The 24,898-nt window shown below is 47.5% G+C and overlaps 1 protein-coding gene across 1 annotated transcript in view; it reads left to right on the top strand.

Moving 5' to 3' along the window:
- The first annotated feature begins 438 nt into the window (after positions 1-438).
- LOC307183918 (UDP-N-acetylglucosamine--peptide N-acetylglucosaminyltransferase 110 kDa subunit-like) overlaps positions 439-24,898 on the top strand; it is a 96,130-nt gene continuing 71,670 nt past the window's right edge. Inside the window, exon 1 of the mRNA XM_079917085.1 lies at positions 439-472. The gene's annotated coding sequence lies outside the window, so the exon portion shown is untranslated. The remainder of the gene's footprint in view (positions 473-24,898) is intronic.

Genomic DNA, 24,898 nt, shown 5'->3' on the forward strand with positions numbered 1-24,898 from the left:
AGGGACATTGTTCCAGCTAATGATTAAGAAATCTCCAGACAATAGGGGCTTCTTAGACAATGGGTGAATTTCCAGGATGTCCGGCCCCCTTCCGAGAAGGAGGGAGATAACAAAATGTAAAAAAGGTGTCTGTCAAAGACCAATCAGGCAGCTGGGGAGAAGGAGGGAGATAAACAAAATAGGTGTCTGTCAAAGACCAATCAGACAGCTGGGGATAAGTTCCCTCTCTGGTCCGAGCCTAAGCCGGGACCAATCAGCAGGAGAACACAACCAAATCTATAATTTACATACGGGGAAGTGGGAACCTATAAAACTGACATATTCGCGCCCAAAAGGGGTTCCTTCTTCGACCTCCTGCGTGAGGACCAAGGAACCCCGGTGCACCGGCCTTCAATAAACCTCTTGCGTTTTGCATCGACTTCCGACTCTTGTTGTTTCCTGGGCGAGTCGAAACTCCTAGGAGACCGCGCAGGTCTAACAAGCAATGGGTATATCTGTGAAGCTGGGTAGTTCTCCCCTGTCCCAAGTAGTGTGGGAGGAGACAGTCAGCACCTTCACAGACGCCTTCATCTCTGCAGCCTCGCCATCACTCCTCATCTCGCCCACAGCAAGCCCGATTCCAACGTGCACAGGGTAGAGGCTTTCGAAAGTTGGCTTGTTCAACCAGGGGCATTGCCACCTCCCAGAGGGAGCCAGAAACACACCCACATCCTAAGACTCCTTTCAGTCTTGGCGGTGAGGGGGTTCCCACTCTGTCCCCTGACTACACACAAGTCAGTGTCTTTTTCCTTTCCGCTCATTCTACCTACATGAAGAGCACGTTGATCTCCCCAGTTTTAACACAGGAACCATGATTTTCTTGGGTTTTTTGTATGGGGGGGAGAGAATGGGAGAGAGAGCAAGTACATCCCAATATGGAAGGGCTTGGGGCCGTGGTTCTCAACCAGGGGCAATTTTGCACCCAGGAGACATTTGAAAATGTCTTGGGACACTTTGGATGGTCACAGCTTACGCGAGGCTAAAAGTCCTTCCATCACAGGACAGGCCCACAGCAAAGAAGCATCCAACCCCAACCAGCAGTCGTGCTGTGGCTGAGAAAGCCTGGTTTAGGCTCGCAGATATCGCCCTCCAGCAAGCCGGTGAGAGCACTGATTGTCCTCAAATGGCCCACACTGCAGAGGCTGTGGATAGATAATGCATCCTCTCCCAAGTCAGTACTGACCACCGTTTTTCTTCTTTTAGACTCTTCCATTTTAAACATAATTCAGCTGTCTCTTTTTTTCCCCTGTGCTCTGCTGAGAAGAGAAAGGATTGGAAAGGGGGAGGGGAAGGTGACAGAAAAGGAGGATTAGAGGCCTGACCTGTTTCTCCTGCAGAAGCTGGGCACATTCCTCTCTCACAAGCTTTGTGACCCAGCAGGGTACAATTAAAAGCACAACAATTTGCTTGTTATTCAAGTCAGGCATTTGTCCGGGTAATGGCATGCTTGGTGTAAAGATGGATTTCCTTGTTTGGAGCTAAGCACAGGACTAGCTGAATTCTCCATGGAGAAATCTTGATTTGTTCAGGTCTTTCATGTTTTCTACAGAGAAGGGATTATGTCTTCCTAAAGAGGGGCCTTGCTTAAAAAGCTACAAAAGTATAAGAAAAGGATTTAGGGCAGAGAGGCCTGTGGTTACGTAGCTGAGGGGTACAGGGAATTTCAGAGCCAAGGATTATATAAGGCCATAAAGTTAAAAAAATAATTGGTTTAGGGACTCCCCTGGTGAAGCAGTGGTTAAGAATCCACCTGCCAGTGCAGGGGACATGGGTTCGAACCCTGGTCCGGGAAGATCCCACATGCCGCGGAGCAACTAAGTCCGTGCACCACAACTACGGAGCCTGCACTCTAGAGCCCGCGAGCTACAACTACTGAGCCCGTGTGCCACAACTACTGAAGCCCACGCGCCTAAAGCCCGTGCTCTGCAACAAGAGAAGCCACCCAATGAGAAGCCCGCGAACCGCAACGAAGAGTAGCCCCCGCTCACCGCAACTAGAGAAAGCCCGCGCGCAGCAACAAAGACCTAAGGCAGGCAAAAATAAATAAATTTTTTAAAATTTATTTTACAAAATAGTTTAGCACTACTGCATCAGTGCTGGTGAGTACACTGTAAAGGCAATTAAGCATGAGCTAATATTCATTTTACTTTGGCTAATTACTGCATGGATCCAGGAGAGGGAGGGGAAAGAAAACATGCCCCCTCCCTGGCAATCAGGGAGGACGTTGGTTTTGGTTTCTTTGCCTTATAGGCACGCTTATTAGTTGGGGTGCCCAGAATCCAGCCATCACAAGGGCCTTATTAGTTAAAATACAGGAAAATTGTTCTCTCAAGGCAGAACAGTGAATGCTCTGCTGTCCCAGTGACCAAGCAGAAGCCACTATTAGTTTTAACTCCATCGATTATTGTAAGCCAGAGAGGACATGACATACACAGTCCTGACTTCACACATGTGCCTGCTGAGCCTGGGTCAGGGGCTCTCAACCCAGAGCAACTCTGCCCCCTTCCCCCCAGCTCCCTGCCCCCCGGACAATTGACAAGTTCAGGAGCCATTTCTGCTGTCACAGCTGGGGAAGGACTGCTGGCATCCGCTGGGCAGAGGCCAGGGATACTGTAGGAGTATCCCACAATGCCCAGGACAGCCCACAGCAAAGAATTATCGGACACAAAATGTCACCAGTGGCAAAAGTAAGAGGTCCTGGTGTAGACAGAGGCAATTTCCTCTCCTTGAGTAGGTGAAGGTCTTCAGAATCTTCGCTTCCTTAAATACATAATGGACAAGTCATCAGATGACCATATGTCATGTTAACTAACACGCTTTTCTTCCCCCTTTTCTACACTGGGTATTCATTCTCCCACTTCAGGAAATCGAGTGACGCTAAGAAAAACTTGCCCTGGAAGAATGGTCCGCGGGGGCGAACCGAGACCCAAGTCGGTGCCCGCCCTCACCTTCCCCGATTCACACACAGGCACCCAAGAGAGAAGACAGCGAGCTTCTCTGCAATCCCCTGGTTTGGAGTTTTGAGAAGTTTTATTCCCTTCTCTGAGATTACCCACTCATCCCTGCATGAAGCATGTTCAGCGAAGTCATTTGTCCTGCAGCTTTACAGGAGTTAAGAGCCCGCAGCAGTGAGATATCCGTTTCCTCCCTGGAGAATGAGGACTCCCCCTGAGGGAGGTTAATGCTCAGGACAGGAGCATCCCTGGAGCTGGCGACAGCCAAGGGGCTGTGACTCAGGACTGTCCCAGGCAGGCCATCAACTCTCTGAGAGAGCCTCAAGGATGTACTTAGCCTCCGTTTACAGGAGGTGAGGAGGGCAGAGTGCTGCAGACGGGGAGCGGGGCGGCCACACCCAGACTAAACCCTACCCGGCACCCTGCAAGGGACAGAAAACCTCTCCCCTCAGGTCCCACCAGCCCTGCTCTCCCCTTCTATGCACCCCTTTCAAATGCGTTTTTCTGCTTTGCCCCCTCCCATTCAATCCGTTCTAGGTACAGCAGTCACGGTAATCCTGGTTAAGTCCCAAGTCAGATCGTGTTACTCAGAGCTCAAAACCCTTCAGAGGCTCCCATCTGGATTCGAACAAAAGCAGTCTTCTCCCCCTCTCCCCCTCCCCATTCCTCTCTCTCTCTGTCTCTCTCTCTCTCTGTCTCTCTGTCTCTCTCTGTCTCTCTCTCTCTCTCTGTCTCTCTGTCTCTCTCTCTCTCTGTCTCTCTCTCTCTCTCTGACACACACACACACACACACACACACACACACACACAAACACACACACACACACCGTCCCTCCCCTTCCCTCAAGCCCTTCCAGACACACTGGCACGCTGTCCCTGGCTGTTCCTAGCAGCTCCCTCCCCATAGCCTCCTGCACTTGCTATTCCCTCTGCCTAGAATGTTCTTTCTCTCCATAACTACAGGGGCTGCTCTCTCCGGTCTGTCCACATGTCCCCTTCTAATTAGGGTAGCCCTCTTTCCCTTTGATGCTTTATTGTTCCCGTAACCTACATCATCTGGTAACATGCTAAAAACTTCCATGCTTTTATTTGCGGGTCCTTCCCTACCCCACCTCTCACTCTCAGATTGCAAGGATCTCTGTATAATATTTTCACAGCTGTCTATCTCGAGGACCAAGTACAGTGCCCGGCTCCAGCAAGCACTCAGATAGTCGCTAAAGAAATTAGGAAATGGACCAGGCTACTTAGCTTCAGAAGCTCTTTCATGGAAGTTCCCATCCCCTCCGTACCAGTTCTCAGCTAGTTGACTGAAGACTAGCACCCTGACAATGAGACAGCTCTAAACTGTGAACGACAAAAATATTTACTGTGTCTCCGAGGGCCACTTGTATTTGGTGTTTTATTTTTTAAATAGTTTTTTAAATTAATTTTTAAATTTATTTATTTATTTTTGGCTGCGTTGGGTCTTCGTTGCTGTGCGTGGGCTTTCTCTAGTTGCGGCGAGCAGGGGCTACTCCTCGTTGCGGTGCACGGGCTTCTCACTGTGGTGGCTTCTCTTGTTGCGGAGCATGGGCTCTAGGTGCATGCACTTCAGTAGTTGTGGCACACGGGCTTCAGCAGCTGTGGCTCGCAGGTTCTAGAGTGCAGGCTCAGTAGTTGTGGTGCACGGGCTTAGTTGTTCCGCGGCATGTGGGATCTTCCCGGACCAGGGCTCGAACCCGTGTCCCCTGCATTGGCAGGTGGATTCTTAACCACTGCGCCACCAGGGAAGTCCATGTTTTGTTTATTTGTAGTGAAATGCACATAAAATTGTATCATCGTATCACTTATGAGTGTAGAATTTAGAAACGTTCAGGAGATTCACGTTGTACGGCAGCCAATCTCCAGAACTCTTTTCTTCTGGAAAAACTGGAACTCTCTGCCCTCCAGCAACCGCTACCCCCAGCCCCTGGCGCCCATCATTCGACTTTCTGTCTGTATGAACTTGACCACTCTAGGTGCCTCATACAAGTGGAATCGAGAGCATTTGTCTTTCTGTGACTGGTAGGTTAGCATCATGTCCTCAAGATTCATCCATGTTGTAGCCTGTGTCAGAACTTCCTCTTTAAGGCTCAATAATATTCTGTTGTGTATACACCCCGTTTTGCTTATCTATTCATCTGTCAGTGGGCAGTTGGGTTGCTTCCACAGTTTAGTTATTGTGAACAATGCTGCTATGAACATAGGTATACAAAGTATCTTGGAAAACCTGCTTTCAGTTATGTTGGGTATACACCCAGAAGTGGAATTGGACCATATGGTAATCCTACTTTTAATTTTGAGGAACCACCATGATATTTTGCACAATGGCTGTACCATTTTACATTCTCACCAGTAGTGCACAGGGCTCCAATTTCCTACATCCTCATTAACCCTTGTTATTTTTTATTTTCACAGTAGCCACCCTAATGTGTGTAAGGTGGTGTCTCACTGTAGTCTTGACTTGCATTTTCCTAATGATCAGTGATGCTGAGCATCTTTTGAGGTGTTTATGGGCCATTTATGTATCTTCTTAGCAGAAATGTCTAATCAAGTCCTTTGCCCATTTTTGAGCCAGGTTGTTTGCTTTGTGGTTGAGTTTTAGGAGTTCTCTGTACACTCTAGATATTCATCCCTTATCAGATATGTGATTTCCAAACATCTCCTCTCATTCTGCGATTGCCCTTTTCCTCTGTTGATAGGGTCTGGATGCACAGAGTTTTAAAAATTTTCATGAAGTCCAATTTCTCTATTTTCCTTTTGTTGCCTGTGCCTTCGGTGTCATATTCAAGAAATCATTGCCAAAATCTAATGCCATTAAACTTTGGGGCACTTGTGCTTTTTAAAAGGACCTTTTAATGACAAGTTCCCCAGTTTGGGGAGTTCAGAGCCCTGAAACCTAACTATAAGTGTTCCCAATGCAGAAAGTACATAAGAACCAGAGTGCTTAATCAACATTTCTGTTGGCAAGCGAGGTCCCAAGGAGCGTGTGGAAGCACAGCAGAAGTAACATGGAGGACTTTTAGGAGTGTTCTCTGCCACCTTAGTTTCCTCCCTCTTTCTCCATATATCCCTCCCATTTTTCTTCTTTCCTTCCTTTCAGATAACATGTCTGGGGCAGGATATGGTGAGGAAAATGCTTTTACCTCACTCCCCTATAACAACACTGACCACTCCATGAGACTTGGAGAAGCAATTTGCCTAATTTGGAGAGAAAAACTCCATTCAAGCCCTGCTGGGATGCAAGTTCAAATCTGCGTGACCACACAACCCACATTCATGGACCCACTTGCCTCTATTGCTTTTTTAAGCTATAGGAATGCTGGATGAGGAATGTTGTCTGTTTTCAACTAGAAAAACATGATCCCCCTTTGAGCCTTCATGTCATTATCTATAAGATGAAAATGGACAAGCACAGCACATTTCCAATGTTACTTTTGAAATTTTCAGTGCTATCTTACATGAAAATAACATGAAGAAAGAGAAACAAACCTGCCTGATTCCCCCTTATGCCTTGACTTCTTGGCCTGCAGAGAGGCCTCCAAGACCCTCCTTGGACGATCCAGGGTTCAGCCCAGCACTGAGCTAGACGACCATGGGCTCCCCTTCCATGAGTGAGTCTTTGCATGTCTGTTTTGGGTTTTTTTCCCTAGACTCCCATTTCTTAAACGTTTAAGAGGAGAGCCAGTCACAGATCTCCATTTCACCCGAGGGCTGGCGTGTCACGAGGTCACCAATATTTGTTTTATGTACTGCTAAGAGATTAAGGGGCAGTATAATTTCAGAGAAAAGTTAGGTTCCCTGGAAGTCAGGAACCCCAGCATCCTGCCCTTAAACACTCGAATGACCTTGAGCAATGAAAGGTCTCCAGACCTTCATTTCTCATCTTCAAATGAGAAGACAAATTGGACAACATCACTGTTTCCTGAAGTGTGGTGTGTATACCGCTGTTGAAAGTGAGCAATAGGTAGAAAAAAGTTAGGTGCTTTTACCTTATGTATATATCTATAAATACTTAAATAGCCTCTCAGCTCTACAGTATCTTAGCTATTATTGCTACAGCAAGGCTGAAGTCGGTGACACACACACAAGCAAGACCCAATGCTAGTACATGCGGTGAACGTATCGCACCTTCAGGAACTGTCCTTTCCACCCAAACTGTCCAGAAAGATTGACACCGATGAAATGGATCGCTATTGTGGATCCTCAGATACCAAATACCCGTGAGCTTTGCTGAGAAGACCTCAGCAGTGCATCAAAGCATCCCTTTGATGCAATGTGAATAAGGTTTAAAAAAGTTATTAATGTGGCTAGTAACTGACTGCAGTTTGGGAAATCCCACACTTGATTTCTTGGTTTCTTCCACGTCTAGCTGTCTTTGATGTGTGACGTGCTTAGACGAAAGTCAGTGTGCTCTCTTCAGGTCAGTCTTAATCTATAACCTGTGTTATACATGTGCCTCATTAAGGACAAATTGCTAGTTCCAGATGGGGAATTTGGAGCAGGCTCTTTTTTCTCTAAGTGAATGGGGCTCTACTCCAAGAACACAGACTTCACATATATGGGTATAAACACATACATACACCAAAGTCAAGTCACTTCCTATCCCTCTATTCACTGTTTAGGCCCTGAAGGTATTGTTTACAGCCGGACACTTGGCTTGCAGGGAAGAATCTCATCCACCTGAGATCTTAGGCACAGTGCCTCCAATCCCCTCCTCTCTTTCTGTTAAATTTCTGCAAAGGCAGGAAGTACCAGAGTGATGCAGAGGTTGGCTGGAAGGTTGAGAAGAGACCCCAAAGATGTAAGGCTTAGGATGACCCTGAAGAAGAGATGGGGTTTGGACAGTCGGCATGGAAGCTAGAGAAAATTCCAACTGGGCAAGGAAGGAGTGGGCACTATAAATGGGGGACAGGGAAAAGACTGGAACACAGGGTTTGGACTGGGAAGCAAAGAAGATGGTATAAGACAGGTTCGAGGGGTGGGTTAGAGAGAGCCTGATGGCCCACTAAATCTTTTAAGCTCCACTCTGTGCCACTCACATGCTACAAAAGGATTTATTTCAGTGTGAGGTAAGATGTAAGTGCTACTTTAAGAATTTAACTGAACCAAAATGACCTGGGGACCAGGATGCTAGTCTACTGTTATAGGTACTGTTCTCCTGGGGAAAAAAGCCAACATAAAATGGTGCATTAGTCTGTTTGGGCTGCCATAATAGAATACTAGAGACCGGAGGCTTGAACAACAGAAATTTCCTTTCTCGCAGTTCTGGAATTTTGCAGTCCAAAATCAAGATGCCAGCAGAGTTGCTTTCTTCTGAGGCCTCTCTTCCTGGCTTGCAGACAGCTGCCTTCTCACTGAGTCCTCACATGGTCTTACTGTGTGTGTGCATGGACAGAGAGAGGCCGCTGATGTCTCTATCTTCTTATAAGGACACGAGTCCAGTCTGATTAGGGCTTCACCATTATGACTTTATTTAACCTTAATTACCTCCTTAAAGACCCTATTTCCTAATACAGTCACATTAGAGGTGAGGGCTTTAAGTCAGGAATTGGCGGGGGCGGGGCGTTTCTGCCCTACGTGAGAGGGTTGGGAATGGCACAGAGCCCATCCCGCTGAAGGCTGTGCCTGTGCTGCCCTCCCCACCTTTTCCAGTGGTAAGATATAGGCAGAGAGGGAAGAGCGTTCTAGAACAGGCTTCATGACTTGCTTCAGTTCAAACCTATTCAAACCCAAGGACAAGCATTCACTCTTGTGGACCAGCACAGCTTACCAGATTTTCAGGGGTTGGGGGAGGGTTTAAAGCCCAAATAAAGTGTTCATTTCTCGTTGGCCGGGGGCACAAGCCGCCCACACAGGGTGGGCAGGTAGCTCCCTCAGCATCCAAACTCCCTCTGTGGGGAAATGAAACCCCCGGGGTCATTTGGAGGAAAGGTGCAGTTTCAATACACCCATACAAAGGGAGTAGCGTCATAAGATTTATTACTTTCAAAAATAGATAACTAATGAGAACCTACTGTATAGCACAGGGAACTCTACTCAATGCTCTGTGGTGACCTAAGTGAGAAAGAAATCTAAAAAGGAGGGGTATATGTATACGTATAACTGATTCACTTTGCTGTACAGCAGAGACTAACACAACATTGTAAAGCAGCTATGCTCCAACAAAAATTAATTTAAAAAATAAAAAAAATGATTTATTAATTACAGATCCCAGAAACAAAGGAACACAGTGAGCCGGGGGAAGGGCAGTCTTCCACCCCAGGTCACAAGCCAGCAGGAGCTAGAGCGGGGTAGCAAGCACCTAGTCCTTACAAGGTGATTGGGGCAGAGGCTACTAACTTTTCACAGGCTTAACTCTAAGTGGTTATTTTTTTTAACATCTTTATTGGAGTATAATTACTTTACAGTGGTGTGTTACTTTCTGCTTTATAACAAAGTGAATCAGTTATACATATACATATGTTCCCATATCTCTTCTCTCTTGCGTCTCCCTCCCACCCTCCCTATCCCACCCCTCTAGGTGGTCACAAAGCCCCGAGCTGATCTCCCTGTACTATGCGGCTGCTTCCCACTAGCTATCTATTTTATGTTTGGTAGTGTATATACGTCCATGCCACTCTCTTACTTTGTCACAGCTTACCCTTCCCCCTTCCCATATCCTCAAGTCCATTCTCTAGTAGGTCTGTGTCTTTATTCTCATCTTACCCCTACGTTCTTCATGACCTTCTTTTTTATTTTTCCTTAGATTTCATATATATGTGTTAGCATACGGTATTTGTTTTTCTCTTTCTGACTTACTTCACTCTGTATGACAGACTCTGTATGATTCACTACAAATAACTCAATTTCGTTTCTTTTTATGGCTGAGTAATATTCCATTGTATATATGTGCCACATCTTCTTTATCTATTCATCTGTTGATGGACACTTTGGTTGCTTCCATGTCCTGGCTATTGCAAATAGAGCTGTGATGAACATTGTGGTACATGACTCTTTTTGAATTACGGTTTTCTCAGGGTATATGCCCAGTAGTGGGATTGCTGGGTCATATGGTAGTTCTATCTGTAGTTTTTTAAGGAACCTCCATACTGTTCTCCATAGTGGCTGTATCAATTTACATTAAAAAATTTTATTTAAAACCCGCTTAGTTCTAAATTTTTAAAAAATTTTATTTATTTATGTTTTTTGGCCACACAGTGTGGCATGCAGAACTTCCCTGACCAGGGATCGAACCCATGCCCGCTGCAGTGGAAGCTCAGAGTCTTAACCACTGGACCACCAGGGAAGCCCACTCAGTGGTTATATTAAAAGGTTCCACCGCGGAAGGCAAAGCAGGAACCTGTGGGGATACCCTAAACCTATCTAAAAGTCCAGACTCTGAACTTTTGGTGTTAGTAGGGTCACCATACTGTAAAATGCCTAGGCAGCCACTCAGAAAAACAAAATTGGTTTCCTCAAAGTTGTTTTTCTCATCACACCTTTCTAGTTTTGACCCTCTTGCATTATTATCCTAGCTAGGACAGGAGGTGACATGATGCAGCTGCAGGAAGGGCTTGGGGGAAAAAAGCTCAGTGAGGGCAGCCTGGAGTGGAGTAAGATAGATCCTGGGTGAAATCCCAGCTTCACCACTAGCTGTGTGACCTTGGGCAAGTGACTTCACTTCTCTGAGCTTCCATTAAAAAAAATTTCCATTATCAAAAATTTTAAACAGAAAAATAGAAAGAGAATACAATGAACACTTATACATCCGCCCAGATTCAACAAGTCTAAACTCTGCCATATTTGCTTCAACTAAGCCACTTTAAAGTAAATTACAGACGCTAAGGACCATTGTCCCTAAGTACTTTAGCATTTGTGTCCAACAAAACAGAACATTTTCCCCCATAACCACAAAACTATTATGCCTCAAAAAAACAGTTCCCTGGGACTTCTCTAGTGGTCCGGTGGTAAAGAATCCACCTTCCAATGCAGGGGACTTGGGTTCGATCCCTGGTCAGGGAATGAAGATCCCACATGCTGCAGGGCAACTAAACCCGCGTGCCACAACTACTGAGCTCCCACGCCTCAACTAGAGAGCCCGTGTGCCGCAAACTACAGAGCCCACACACCCTGGAACCCACGCGCCACAACTAGGGAGAGAAAACCCGCACGCCACAACTAGAGAGAAGCCCGAGCCCGCACGCTGCAACAAAAGATCCCACATTGCCACAACTAAGACCTGACGCAGCCAAGAAAATAAATAAATAAAATAAATAAATATTAAAAAAACAATTCCCTTATATATATATATTATTTAATATTCTGGCCATATTGAAATTTCCCCAATTGTTCCCAAATTATATTTTACAGATGGTCCATTCACACCAAGATCCAATCAGAGACCTTGCATTGCGTTTGGTCATTATGGATCTTAAATCACTGAGTTTCCATTCTGCTCATCTGTAAAATGGGAAAAGAATAGTACATACCTCACAGGGTACACAAATTAGACATAATACATGTTAAGGGGTTAGGCTAGTGCATCCAGAAAAGTACACTATTATTATTAGCTTCCTTACTGGACTTGCTCTGCTCAAGGCAGCAGTGCATTGGGATGGAGTGTCTTGAGATGTCAGTAGCATGGGCTAGAGATAATGAGGCAACAGGTCCAAGCATCCTCAGGGATGTAGACCCACAAGCTGCATTTTGCCCAGCCCTGGCCTGGGGATGGAGGGAACCAGTCTCACCTTGACCACCTTCAGCACCCCCGATTCCTGGTCTAGCCCATGCTCCCCCTGGAAGCTCTGCTCCCTCAGGAACTGCTCCACGGTCTGCACAGTCTCCAACACCTCTTTTTTCCATTTCTGGCTGGGATGCAGGCAGTGAGCCACGAAGGAGTTCAGCCTGGAAGCTGGGGTGACAAAGAGCTCCGGGGGCACTGCCATCTCTGTCTTGAGAGTACCACTGGTGGCTAGATATATACCCACACACCTACCCAGCTCCTGGCACACACACTCTTCTTTAAGGGGACTCCTCCTCAGCTGACCTCCAGCACCCTGTGGAACAAAGGACCAGAGTGGAGAGGAAACAAGGGGTGTCTGGCTGACCAGGGGATCCTCTTCCTGGAGGCCGTTCACTGCAGCTGGGGTACCGAGGGACACTGGGTGAAACTACCTTAACAGGTGGGGCTTTTAGTCACCCTTTCTGCTGTAGGTTTCGTTTCTCACCTCTTAGTTTCCCTTTTACGACTTGGAAACTGAAACTGGCTTGAGGATGGCCCTGGGAAAGGCAACTCCCCCAGGAGATGGGAGTTGGATGGTATCCACCAATCCCATCCCCACAAGCTTGTCACCCGAAACAGGCTCAGTAAGAGCAGGCACTCGCTGGAGGTTGGGTTGAACAGTGGGAATTCTAGGGTTCCACAGAACAAACTCTGGAATTCCAGTCTGCCCTTTGCCAGACTATTAACCTCTCTGACCCTCACAGAAATAATCCTTAAAATGGGTTTAAGAATAATACCTACCCCATAGGTTGTGTGGATTAAGCGAGAGAACATTTAGCAGAGAAAACATTAAGTAAATGCAAGTATTGTTATTCGTTCACTGCACATCTATTGAGTGCTGGCTGGGTGCCAGACATTGTGCTAAGAAGACAATGTAAGACGTGGTTCCTGCCCCAGGGGCTCCCAGAGCAGTGGGGGAGACAGAGGAGACACAGAGAGTCCAGTGTCCTGTGTACTAGGAGAAAAGAGGGCACAGAAACCTAGTGGAAATTCAGGCAGAAGAGTTTCTTTGGGGTCACCTGTGGTGTCAGTGAACACCTGCTTGAGATGAGTCTTAAAAGACTGGGAATGCGGCCACGAGACAGAGGGCACAAGACAGGATAAGGCTGAGAAGTGTGAATCATCCTGCTATGTGCCAGGACTCGGCTGTCAGATCCACGTTGGCATGGAGGGCAGGGAGGGGAGAGGGGAGAGCTGTGTCTGGACAGGTGGGCAGGGATTGAAACTCGGAATGCCATTCATTCATTCATTCAACAAACATTTGTTGAGTGCCCGCTATGTGCCAGGCAGGTGTCCTGGGGATACAGCAGTGAATAGGCAAAATTCTCGGACTGCAGAGAGCTAACACTCTAATGGTGGAGACAGATAATAAACAGGATAAATAAGTAACATTATAATAATTAAGACGGTGATAAGTGCTAATCAGGAAAATAAAGCAGGGAAAGAGGTTAAAAGGTACTGACTACGTGTGTGTGGGGGGGTGAGAAGTGGCAATGTTCAGGGGTTCAGTCTCAAGAAAGGTGGCTAGGGAAGGTCTGAAAAGGAGACATTTGAGCAAAGACATGAAGGAGGCGAAGAGTGAGCGGTATGTATGTCAGAGGGAAGAATGAGAGAAAGTGGGACTTCCCTAGTGGTCCAGTGGGTAAGACTCCACTCTCCCAATGCAGGGGGCCCAGGTTCGATCCCCGATCAGGGAACTAAATTCCACATGCATGCCGCAACTAAGAGTCTGTATGCGGCAACTAAGAAGTCCACACGCCCCAACAAAAGATCCCGTGTGCCGCGACTGAGACCCGGCTGAGCCAAAAATTAAAAAAATAATAAAATAAATTAAAAAAATTAAAAAAGAATGGGAGAAGGAACAGCAAGTGCAAAGGCCCTGTGGCGGCAGTATGCCTGGTGGGATTGAGGAATAGCAGTGTGACTGGAATGGAATGATCAAGGGGGAGAGTGGGAGGGGATGAGGTTTGAGTACAAGGGTAGGGGGCAAATTGTGTAGGATCTTGAAGACTACTAAGACTTTGGCTTTTACTCTGATTGAAATGGGGAGCCACTGGGGAGTTCCAAGCAGAAGAGGGACATGGATGGACTTTCATTTTAACGGTATCACACTGGCTGTTCGTGGGAAGATTGGATTAAAAGCAGAGGGTGGGGAGTGGAGGTGAGAGCAGAAGCAGGAATTCAGTTAAGAAGCTACTACAACAGTCCAGGCAAGAGATGTGGCGCCTTGGATCAGAATGGTAGCAGTGAAAGGTAGGGAGAAGTGGTATGATTCAATTTTCTTATTATGGAAAATTTCAAACCATGAACAAAAGTAGAATAATACGGGCTTCCCTGGTGGCGCAGTGGTTGAGAGTCCGCCTGCCGATGCAGGGGACAAGGGTTCGTGCCCCGGTCCGGGAAGATCCCACATGCCGCAGAGCGGCTGGGCCCGTGAGCCATGGCCACTGAGCCTGCGTGTCCGGAGCCTGTGCTCCGCAACACAGAAGAGGCCACAACAGTGAGAGGCCCGGGTGCCGCAAAAACAAAACAAAAAACAAAAAACAAACCAAAAAAAAAAGTAGAATAATACAATGAACCTCCACGCACCATCCCCCATCTTCAACAATTATCAACCTGTAGACAGTTTTTTAAATGTTTATTCAGGTCTTCTGCCCATTTTTATTTTTATTGGCCACCCGGCACGCGGGATCTTAGTTCCCCAACCAGGGATTGAACCCATGCCCCCTGCAGTAGAAGCACAGAGTCCTAACCACTGGACCACCAGGGAAGTCCCAACCTACAGACAATCTTGTTTCAATGATATCTCCATCCACATCTCCCCTCCTGTATTATTTGGAAGTGAATCCCAGACCTCATATCATTTCACTGGCTATATTTTGAGTATAAACAGGTCTTGCTAAAGGATAGAGTGTGATGTGAGAGAAAAATTAGAGTCAAGGACCACTCTAAGGCTTTTGGCCTTAGCACTGGAAGGATAGAATTGTCCTTAACTGAGAAGGGAAAGACTGGGCCAGGGCACAGTGTAGGCATGAAGGTCGGGAGCTCGGCTTTGGAAGCAAACTTGAGTGTCTAGTGAGATCCGAGTTGGCTAGGGAGTTGCATATTTGAGTCTGGATTTCAGGGACGAAGTCTGGGGTTGAGATACAAATGACCAGCATAGATATATTTAAAGCCATGAGGCTGGGTGGGTTCACCAAGGGAGTGAGTATAGAGCAAGGCAAGAAAAGGACCAGTGACTGGGCCCTGAAACACTTAATAGTATTCAGTGATTGGGGAGAGGCAAGCATCCGGCAAACAAGAATGCGAAGGAGTAGCCAGGGAGGTGGAAGAAAAATCCGGAGTGTGTTTTGATAGCCAAGTGGAAACATTGTTCTAGGAAAGAGAAAGTGATCCACTGGGTCACATATCAGGTGAATCTGCGCTGACTTTGTCCTGAGGGCAGTGGCAAATCAGAGGAGCGACCAGAGGTGAAATGACCATTCTGGAAAGATTGGTCTGGCTGCTTCTGTGGGGAGGATGGATTGCAGGGGGCAGGGGTAGATATGTAGGGAGAGGTGTCAGGACACTGTACAGTGATCCAGGTGAGAGGGAAGGTGACCCGGACTTGGCTGGAGAAGGGATGGGATTCTAGGTCTACCTTGGGGGAAGGGTGAACAGGACTTGGTGACTACAGGTAGGAGGTGAGGGAGAAGACAGGATGGCTATCAGCTCTCTGGCTTGGGTACCTGGGTAATGGATGGAGGGTACTATTAACAAAGGGAGGAAGATACAAGGAGGAGTGGGAAGTGGGGAGGTCTACAAGGGTAGCTGTTTAAGCCAGAGAGCTTAAAATAGTTGTCCACATTGCCTAATGCTTCCGATAAGTTCAGGAATATAGGTCTGAGAAGCACCCAAGAGGCTACTGGTGATCATTGTGGGTGAAATGTAAGGGAGAGCTGGGAGCAGAAGCCAGATCTTAGGTGCGGGGTTGAAGAGTAAGTTGGGGGAGGAGGATGGAGACCAGGAGTGTAGATAACACTTTCAAGAACTTTGTCGTGAAAGGGAGGAGAAAGACCAGGTGTTAGCTGGAGGAAGTGGTGGGGTGGAGGGTGTTTGTTGTCTTAAATACCATTTGGGGGGAAAAAAAAAACCCTCAATCATGACACGTTTCAATTTAAACTCTCCAACTGGCTAACCCCAAATGGAAAGAATCACATTTTTAATTACATAAATTCTAAAAGTCTCCATATTTTCAAAGTTTGGTAGTGCCTGGTCCTTAAACAGTCCTATATTATAACTGTTTAAAGAGCAGTGGCAATTTCGCAAACCAAAGTCAACAATAAAGTGAGATTCCAAACATTTGTCCTATGTTTATAATGACAGATAATGAGCTTCAAGGCAATATAAAAGTTGTTCAAACAAAAGTTATTCAAACATTCAGACCTTACATCTTAGTTTAAAACATTTTTTTGAAGCATAATTGATTTACAACACTATATCAGTTTCAGGTGTACAACATTGTTATTCAATATTTTTACAGGTTATACTCCATTTAAAGTTATTATAGGCACTTCCCTGGTGATCCAGTGGTAAAGAATCTGCCTTCCAATTCAGGGGACACAGGTCTGATCCCTGGTCGGGGAACTAAGATCTTACAGGCGGCAGGGCAACTAAGCCCGCACGCCACAACTGCTGAGCCCATGTGTCCTGGAGCATGCAGGCCACAACTAGAGAGAAACCTCCACACCACAACGAAGAGCCCACGTGCTTCAATGAAAGATCCCGCACGCCTCAATGAAGATTCTGCGTCTCGCAACTAACACCCAATGCAGCCAAAAATAAATTAAATAAATAATAAACCTTTGAAAAACTAAAGTTATTATAATATATTGGCTCTATTCCCTGTGCTGTACAATATGTCCTTGTAGCTTATCTATTTTATACACAGTAGTTTGTACCTCTTAATCCCGTCCTCCTATTTTGCCTCTCCCCACTTCCTTCTCCCCACTGGTAGCCACCACTTTGCTCAATAGACCTTACATATTAGTTTTGATTCATTTCATTATTCATTTTCATGAGATATCTGGGAGTTCAGCAGCTTTCAAGATTTCAAAAGGGGGAATTCCCTGGCAGTCCAGCGGTTGGGACTCTGGGCTTTCACTGACAGGGACCAGGGTTCAACCCCTGGTCTGGTATTTAGGAACCTGCAGGCCTCGCAGTGTGGCCAAAAAAGAAAAAAAAAAAACGATTTAAAAAGGGAACATGGGGCTTCCCTGGTGGCGCAGTGGTTGGGAGTCCGCCTGCCGATGCAGGGGACATGGGTTCGTGCCCCAGTTCGGGAAGATCCCACACACCGTGGAGCGGCTAGGCCCATGAGCCATGACTGCTGAGACTGCGCGTCCGGAGCCTGTGCTCTACAACAGGAGAGGCCACAACAGTGAGAGGCCTGCGTACCGCAAAAAAAAAAAAAAAAAAGGGAACATGCAGTCTATTGTGTATTGGTTTTATGGTTTGTAGAAATGCCACGCAGTTGGGCACATTTCTATGGCAGTGGGGGAAGAGCTAGTGGTTAGGAAGGGTGTGGGCTGGGTTTTAGGAAGGAGGAAGATACATAAAGATAGGTTTTCTCTTAGCTTGTGTTCCTCCAAATGCAGAGCCTGAGACAAGGATTTGCATGAGACTTGTTTTGGGAAATGATCCCAAGGGACAGGTGTGGGGGATTGAGAAGGAGGAAAAAACAGTCCAAGAAATATCATGAAATTGATCACTACTGTGGGCAGCTGAGCTTTGATTCCACTGGGGACCCTCTAAGGAGCAATGCAGAACGTGCCTCAAAATTATTCACCTGAGAGGTGGAGGAGAGGAGTATGCACTCACTGCACTTGCTGGTTCCTGTCTTTCAATGGGCCGAGGCTTAACCCCTGGGGTGTTAACTCCCTGGAACTTCCATATTTGCTCAGAATTACTTGGAAGGCTTGTTAAGACACAGATTGCTGAGTCCCACTACCAGAGAACCTAACTCAGGTAATTCTGGGCTAGCTGCTGAGAATTTTTATTTCAAAGAGGTTCCCAGATGATGTTGATTCTGCTGGTCTGGGGTCCGTACTTTTGAGAATCAATAACTTAGAGGTTTGAGCTTTGAAAAGTGACAACAGGGGGGAGGACAGTTGACTCAAAGTTATGGAGTTGTGAGCCAGCATTCAGTGTTCTGGAATTGCAAATGTTTGGCCACGTCTGGTATGTTTTGAGAGTGACGAGGAGAGACTGAGAGGTCAGCAAGAGCTAAATGGTCAAGAACCCTGAATGCCCAGCAAAGGAACTTGAACTTGATTCTGTAGGTAATAGGAGCCATTGGAGAATTTTAAGCAGGGGAGGATTCTGTTTCTATTTATGCTTCAGAAAGAGCACAGTGGTCTGGGTAGAAAGGGGTGAGCTAGGGGGACATGACCATAGAAGTCTACAAAATGAACAGCCTGATCTTGGCACTCGTGGGGATGTGGGACCTCTCTTAACGAGCATGATGGTGTCACAATCCTTGATGTGCAGTCTGAGAAGCTATTGATTCCACAGTTTCTGGCCCCAGAACCTGAGTATCTGATCCTCCATGTAAGGTCCTCCAGCCTCTTCAATCTTCTCTTTCAAGTCATGGATGGAGTCATCAGGGTCCATGGCGTAAGGCTTGCCCTGGCCGCTGGAGTCCTTCATGAAGACCTGGATCTCAGGAGGGAAGGTCTCCAGCACCTGGAGGCTCCTGAAAGGAGAGACAGTGGTGTCCACTGGGGTCGCATGTCCTCTTGTTTTCATAGTTTTGCCTTTCCCAGAATGTCATATGGTTGGAATCATCCAGTGTGTAGTCTTTTCAGACTGGTTTCTTTCAACTAGCAATATGCATTTAAGCTTCTTCCATGGCTTTTCATACGTCACCACTCACAGTAACAAATTATTTTTTTCTTGTGATGAGAGCTTTTAAGATCCACTCTCTTAGCAACTTTCAAATACACAACAATATTGTTAGCTATAGTCACTACACTATACATGACATCTCCAGGACTTATTTATCTTATAACTTGAAGTTTGTACCTTTGGACCACTTTCAGCTATTTCACCCACCTCCCACCTCTGGCAACCAGTCTATTCTATGTATCTGTGAGTTGTTTCTTCTTTGTTTTTAAAGATTCCACATATAAGTGATCTCATACAGTATTTATGTTTCGCCCTCTGACTTAATGCACTTAGCATAATGCCCTCAAGGTCTATCTGTGTTGTCACAAATGGTAGATTTCCTTCTTTTCATGTGGCTGAATAAAATTCCATCATCTATCTATCTATCTATCTATCTATATCTATCTATCTATCTATCTATCTATCTATCTATATCTATATGTCACATTTTCTTTACCCATTCACCTGTTGGACACTTAGTTGTTTCCTAGTCTTGCTTTGCCTATTTTATTTTATTTTTTTACACACGCTGCATGACATGCGGGCCTTAATTCCCTGACCAGGGATCAAACCCATGCCCCCTGCAGTAGAAGTGTGGAGTCTTAACCAATGGACCACCAGGGAAGTCCCCTGCTTTGCCTATTTTAGAATCAGATTATTTGTTTTTGTTTGTTTGTTTGTTTGTTGCTATGGAGTTGTTTGAATTCCTTATAGATTTTGGATATTAACCTCTTATCATACATGTGGTTTGCAAATATTTTTTCCCATTCCTAGGTTGCCTTTTCATTTTGTTGATTGTTTCTTTTGCTCTCCAGGAGCTTTTTAGTTTGATGTAGTCCCATTGGTTGCTTTTTGTTTTTGTTGCTTGTGGTTTTGTTGTCATACCCAAAAAATCATCACCAAGACCAATGTTAAGGAGCTTTCTCTTTATGTTCTCTTCTAGGAGTTTTACAGTTTCAGGTCTTACATTTAAGTCTTTAATCCATTTCAAGTTAATTTTTACAAATGGTGTAAGATAGGGGTCCACTTTCTTTGTTTTGCATGTGGGTATCCAGTTTTCCCAACACCATTTACTGAAGAGACTATCTTTTCCCTGTTGAGTATTCTTGGATCCCTGTCAATTAGTTGCCTGTATGTGTGTGGATTTATTTCTCGGCTCTTGATTCTGTTGCATTGGTGTATGTGTCTGTTTTCATGCCAGTACCATACTATTTTGATTACTCTAGCTTTGTAGTATAATTTGAAATCAGGAAAAGTGTTGCCTCCAGCTTTGTTCTTCTTTCTCAGGATTGCTGTGGCTTTTGAAGTCTATTGCAGTTCCATACGAATTTTACGATTGTTCTTCCTATTTATGTAAAAAATGTCATTGGAATTTTGATAGGGATTGCACAGGATCTGTAGATTGTTTTAGGTTGTATGGACATATACTCTCTGAGTGAGATGTGCATGTAAATGATTTGCCTAAGACTTATTAAAGCAAAACAAAAAAAGTCAAAGAAACTGCTACATTAGAAAATACTAAACGTGTAGAGTATGGGCGGCTGGTGTGTGCTCAGGATGACCCAGCCCCCTCCAGGCCAGAGAGATGGGTGGGAAGCAGCAATTACAACAGACAAGGATGACCCTCCCTGTTTACCCCTCCCTCTGGGCCCATTTTATTCCGGGCTGGGCTGCATCGTTTAAACTCAAAACACACTTTTAATATAGGGCCCTTGTAGCCATCCTGTTGTGCTACTCTTCACAACCCATGAGCAGGGTCACAGGAAACTGTCAACAGGTCTGGCTTTCCATGTTACCACTCATACAAGCCAGTGCTTTTCCACACTTGATCTACAGATCACAGACACGTGAGGATTATGCAAAAGAACAAGAACAAAGCTTTATTATAAGTTTCACATCGAAACAGGGTCCACACGAGGCCCAGCCTGGGAGGAGGTGGACACTAATGGCCTCGCCCCAAAGTTATTGGCTCAGGCCAACTTCCTCCTCTTAAACCCCAAGGTAATGAATCGAGACCTGGAGGAGAATGACTTGGTCGATGGCCCAGTGGTTTTTTGTCCAGCCAAGCCCTGGGCAGGTGATGAGGGGGCCCTAAGAGCAAGGCTGCACATTGCTGTGCCCAGTGCGGAGCTGAGGCTGATAGGAGTAGAGGCCGGAACCGACACACCCCTAAAGTCAGCCTTGGCTGGGCATGGGCTGCGCCCTCCGCTGGAAGTAGGGGGGCCCTGCCTGGGTGCGCCCCCACGGATGTGATGTAAGATGGGGGCAGTAGTGCCTCCAAACCTAGGCTTCTTATTAGGGCTGGGTCCCATGGTCACCATGGGGTGGCTCTGGTGAGGCGGGCCCCAGGAGTTCAGGCCCACGCTGCCCCCATTGCTGTGTGTGGTGCTCGGGGGCCCCCTCTTTCTTGCCATAACTCTGAGAGCTGCAAACATGCAGCTCAGATCTAGGGCAGCCGCTGTGCTCCCCAAACCCAGCTGTGTGCTGGCATGGGTGCCCACGGTGGAAGTTGTGGATGATGAAATTGAAGATGCTTGTGCGGGGCCGCCCAAAGCTGGGGGGCTTGGAGCAGAGGCAAAGGCTGGAGCTTTCCGTTTCCTGGGGAAGAGCTGGGGAGAGCTGCCCAGGTCCTCGATGGCATAGGTCTCATCCCGCAGCGCACTGTTGATGCGCCGGAACGCTGCTTCCTTCTCCGAGTCTAGGTCTTCGGCGGTGACCCGGAAACCCGGCTCAGGGGCTGGGGGCAGCCTCAGAGGCTCCCCTCGCCTGTGCAGCAGCAGAGGAATCCTGCGTTTTCGGGGCCTGGGACTGTCAGATGTGCGGGAGCCCTTCCTCCAGGACCCTTTCTGCCCTCTTGCTGCCTCTGCATTTTTGTCAGGCTGGCTTTTCCTCTGGTAAACCACCGGAGCTGCAGATGGCGATGGAGGGCCCTCCTCGCCCCCTGTCTTCGCAGACTTCTGGGGCAGCCCTTGCGGTATGGCGGGACCCCTCCTTCTTTCCACTGGCAGGAAACCTCGGGTGGAGCTATATGAGCTCGTGATGGCGTTTCTTTGGGGGCAGGAGCTCATACAAGAGGTCTGCTGTTTCCTGGCGGATCTGTCCTCTGCCCACTTGGCGTGGAGGTCTCTCTGCAGAGGTCCAGGCCTGGGCACGAAGAAAGAGCCCCCCAGGGGCCTAAATGCAGATCGTGCGCCCCCGGTGTCATCGGGGCCGCTTCTCTGGTCTTCGTTCCTCCCTGTGACTGTGGGGACTTCCTCCTGCTGGGTCATCCCCTGCCCGCTCTCTCCCAGGGCCCTCAACACCGTCTTCTCTGTGCTGTAGTGGTAGTTCGGGACACAGCTGGGTGTCGTGGCCGGCACTGGCTGCCCCCGCGCCACACTGACAGTGACTGTGTGCACTGCGGACACTGAGCTGCGGGACGTCGTGGAGCTGCGAGCACCCATCTCTGCCTTCTTCCGATGGCCTCGCCTGAAGATGGAGATAAGGATCCCCATAAGGAGTGCAGCGTCTGCGGGATGGTAGAATGGGGTCTCAGAGACTCTGTGGCAAAGTGCAGATGCAGAGTCACTGGACACTTGTGGGCTGGCCTGCGAGTGGACAGCCGGCCATAGACAGCTGGGTGACCCGGGCCGGCCACGGGAAGTCGGTGGGCGCGGGGAGCAGGCTGGGGCAGCCGAGCCCTCCTGGCAGGTGCTGGTCCCCCAGTGCCCGGTGTGAGGGTGAGGGGCAGGGCCTACCTAAGTAACTGCTCCTAGAGAACTTGGGTGAGGTCGGTCCTTGGATAGAGAGCTGGGCTCCGAGCACTCTCCTTCAGCTGCCAACTCGGCCAAAAGCGGAGTGCGCTCTCTTTGGCCTGTTGCCTTTTTATACTCTGAAACCTGTGAGCGAACAATGGGCATGTGTTGGCGGGGCGCAAAAGTTTAGGGAGGGGTGGCGCATGCGCAGAGTACACGTCAGGCCCTGGGGCGCACAGGTGAGGATGCGCGCCCCTGGACCGTCTAGCGCTTCTGAATCTCCCGGGGGTCTGAGGGCTGGAGGTGTTTGCCTTGAGGGTGATGAGCTTCTTGGCAGGACAGCTGGCCCTTCTCCCCTGGCCGCGCCCCAGTGCTGTCGGGGTAACTAACTGTACTGGACGGGATCCCCGCCCAGCAAAGTGGGGCAAGGTCGCTGGCTGTGCAGCTCCCACAAGAGGCGGCAGCTTTGGCAGCAGCGCCTCTGCGTCCTCCTGCCCTTTCCCCTGGCGGCACTGGAGGGGAGTCGCTAAGAACGAAAGTGCCCACACCATCCAGATCCTGCTGGGGTGACACCTGAAGTGGTGGCCAGGGCTGGCTGAGAGGGCCATACTTACCATATGACCCAAAAACCCACTCCTAGGCAATTAACCAAGAGAAAAACTTTTCACAAAACACATGTGAAGGTTTTAGCTATCTTGTCCACAATTCCTAAATATAGGACTATTGAGGTTATCCAATTTTCTTGAGTTTGTCATTTTTTAATTGTTCTTGGAATAACACTATGTATACATATTGTTTCACAGTCTAGAGTTAATATTTTACCAATTAAATAAAATTCAGAAGGCTTATATCCATATAGATTCTTTAACCTTCCACTCTTTGTTATAGCTGTCATATGTGTCACCTTTATATGACGTCAACGCCACCCTCTGAGACTGTGGTATCCTTTTTTCATACATATACAGGGAATTCCCTGGCGGTCCAGTGGTTAGGACTCAGCACTTTCACTGCTGGAGCCCCGGGTTCAGTCCCTGGTAGGGGAACTAAGATCCCGCAGGCCACACAGGCGTGGCCAAAAAAAAAAAAAGTCATACATATATAAAATAATGTAAGAGGATAATTTTTCCAGATACTTGCCATTTTTGTTGCCCTTCCTTTGTTCCTGAAGTTGCAAGCTTACTTCTTTCTTGTGTCATTTCACTTCAGCCTGAAGAAGTTCCTTTCATGTAATATTGTTATAGCAAATTGTCTGGTGATGAATTCTCTTAGTTTTCTCTCATCTCCATCAGACTTCATTTTGGCTTTTGTTTGGCTTTCAGTCTTTAAGGATATCCTTGCTTTAAGGATATCATATCCTGGTTGGTCTTTTCCTTTAATACTTTAAAGATGTTATTCCATTCTTTTCTGGTCTCTGTTTTCTGATGAGAAATCACAGTCCTTCAAGTTGACATTCTGTGATGTATAACAGGTCGGTTATACAGGATTATTCTTCACCTTGGCTTTTTTATCAGGTTGTGTGTCAGGGTGAGGCTTTCTGAGCTTAGGTCTGTGTCTTGAAATCAGTGACGTTTTCAACAATTCTTTTCCTCATATATTTTCTTCTGCACCTTTCCTTCAGACCCTCCAACGGCACAAAAGTTAGAACTTGCAATATTGTTTCACATGTCTCTGAGACTTAATTTTTGTTCAGTCATTTATCCCCCTTCAGTTGTCACCCCAGCAGGATCTGGTTGGCTTGGGCACTTCTGGGTTTTTTTTTTTTTTTTTTTTTTTTTTTTTGCACTTCTGTTCTTAGCGGCTCTCTCCTCCAATGTTACCAGGTGGGAGGGCAGGCGGACGCACAGGCGCTGATGCCAAATCTGCCACCTCGGGCGTCGGCTGCTGAGCCAGGTACCCTGCTCTCCAGCTTTCCTGCTCTGGTGGCCGGGGACCCATCCTGTACAGTTAGAGCCGGCCGGGGGAGAAGGGGCAGCTGCCCTACCAAGAAGCTCATCACCCTCAAGGCAAACACCTCCAGCCCTCAGACCCCCGGGAGATTCAGAAGCGCTAGACGGTCCAGGGGCGCGCATCCTCACCTGTGCGCCCCAGGGCCTGACGTGTACTCTGCGCATGCGCCACCCCTCCCTAAACTTTTGCGCCCCGCCAACGCACGCCCATTGTTTGCTCACAGGTTTCAGAGTTGCATCCCAGCAACAGGCCAAAGAGAGCGCACTCCGCGTTTGGCCGAGTTGGCAGCTGAAGGAGAGTGCTCGGAGCCCAGCTCTCTATCCAAGGACCGACCTCACCCAAGTTCTCTAGGAGCAGTTACTTAGGTAGGCCCTGCCCCTCACCCCCGCCTCGGGCACTGGGGGACCAGCACCTGCCAGGAGGGCTCGGCTGCCCCCAGCCCGCTCCCCGCGCCCACCGACTTCCCGTGGCCGGCCCGGCTCACCCAGCTGTCTATGGGCGGCTATCCACTCGCAGGC

Source organism: Stenella coeruleoalba (assembly GCF_951394435.1).
Source record: "Stenella coeruleoalba genome assembly, chromosome: 3".
In the NCBI taxonomy this organism is placed as follows: Eukaryota; Metazoa; Chordata; class Mammalia; order Artiodactyla; family Delphinidae; genus Stenella; species Stenella coeruleoalba.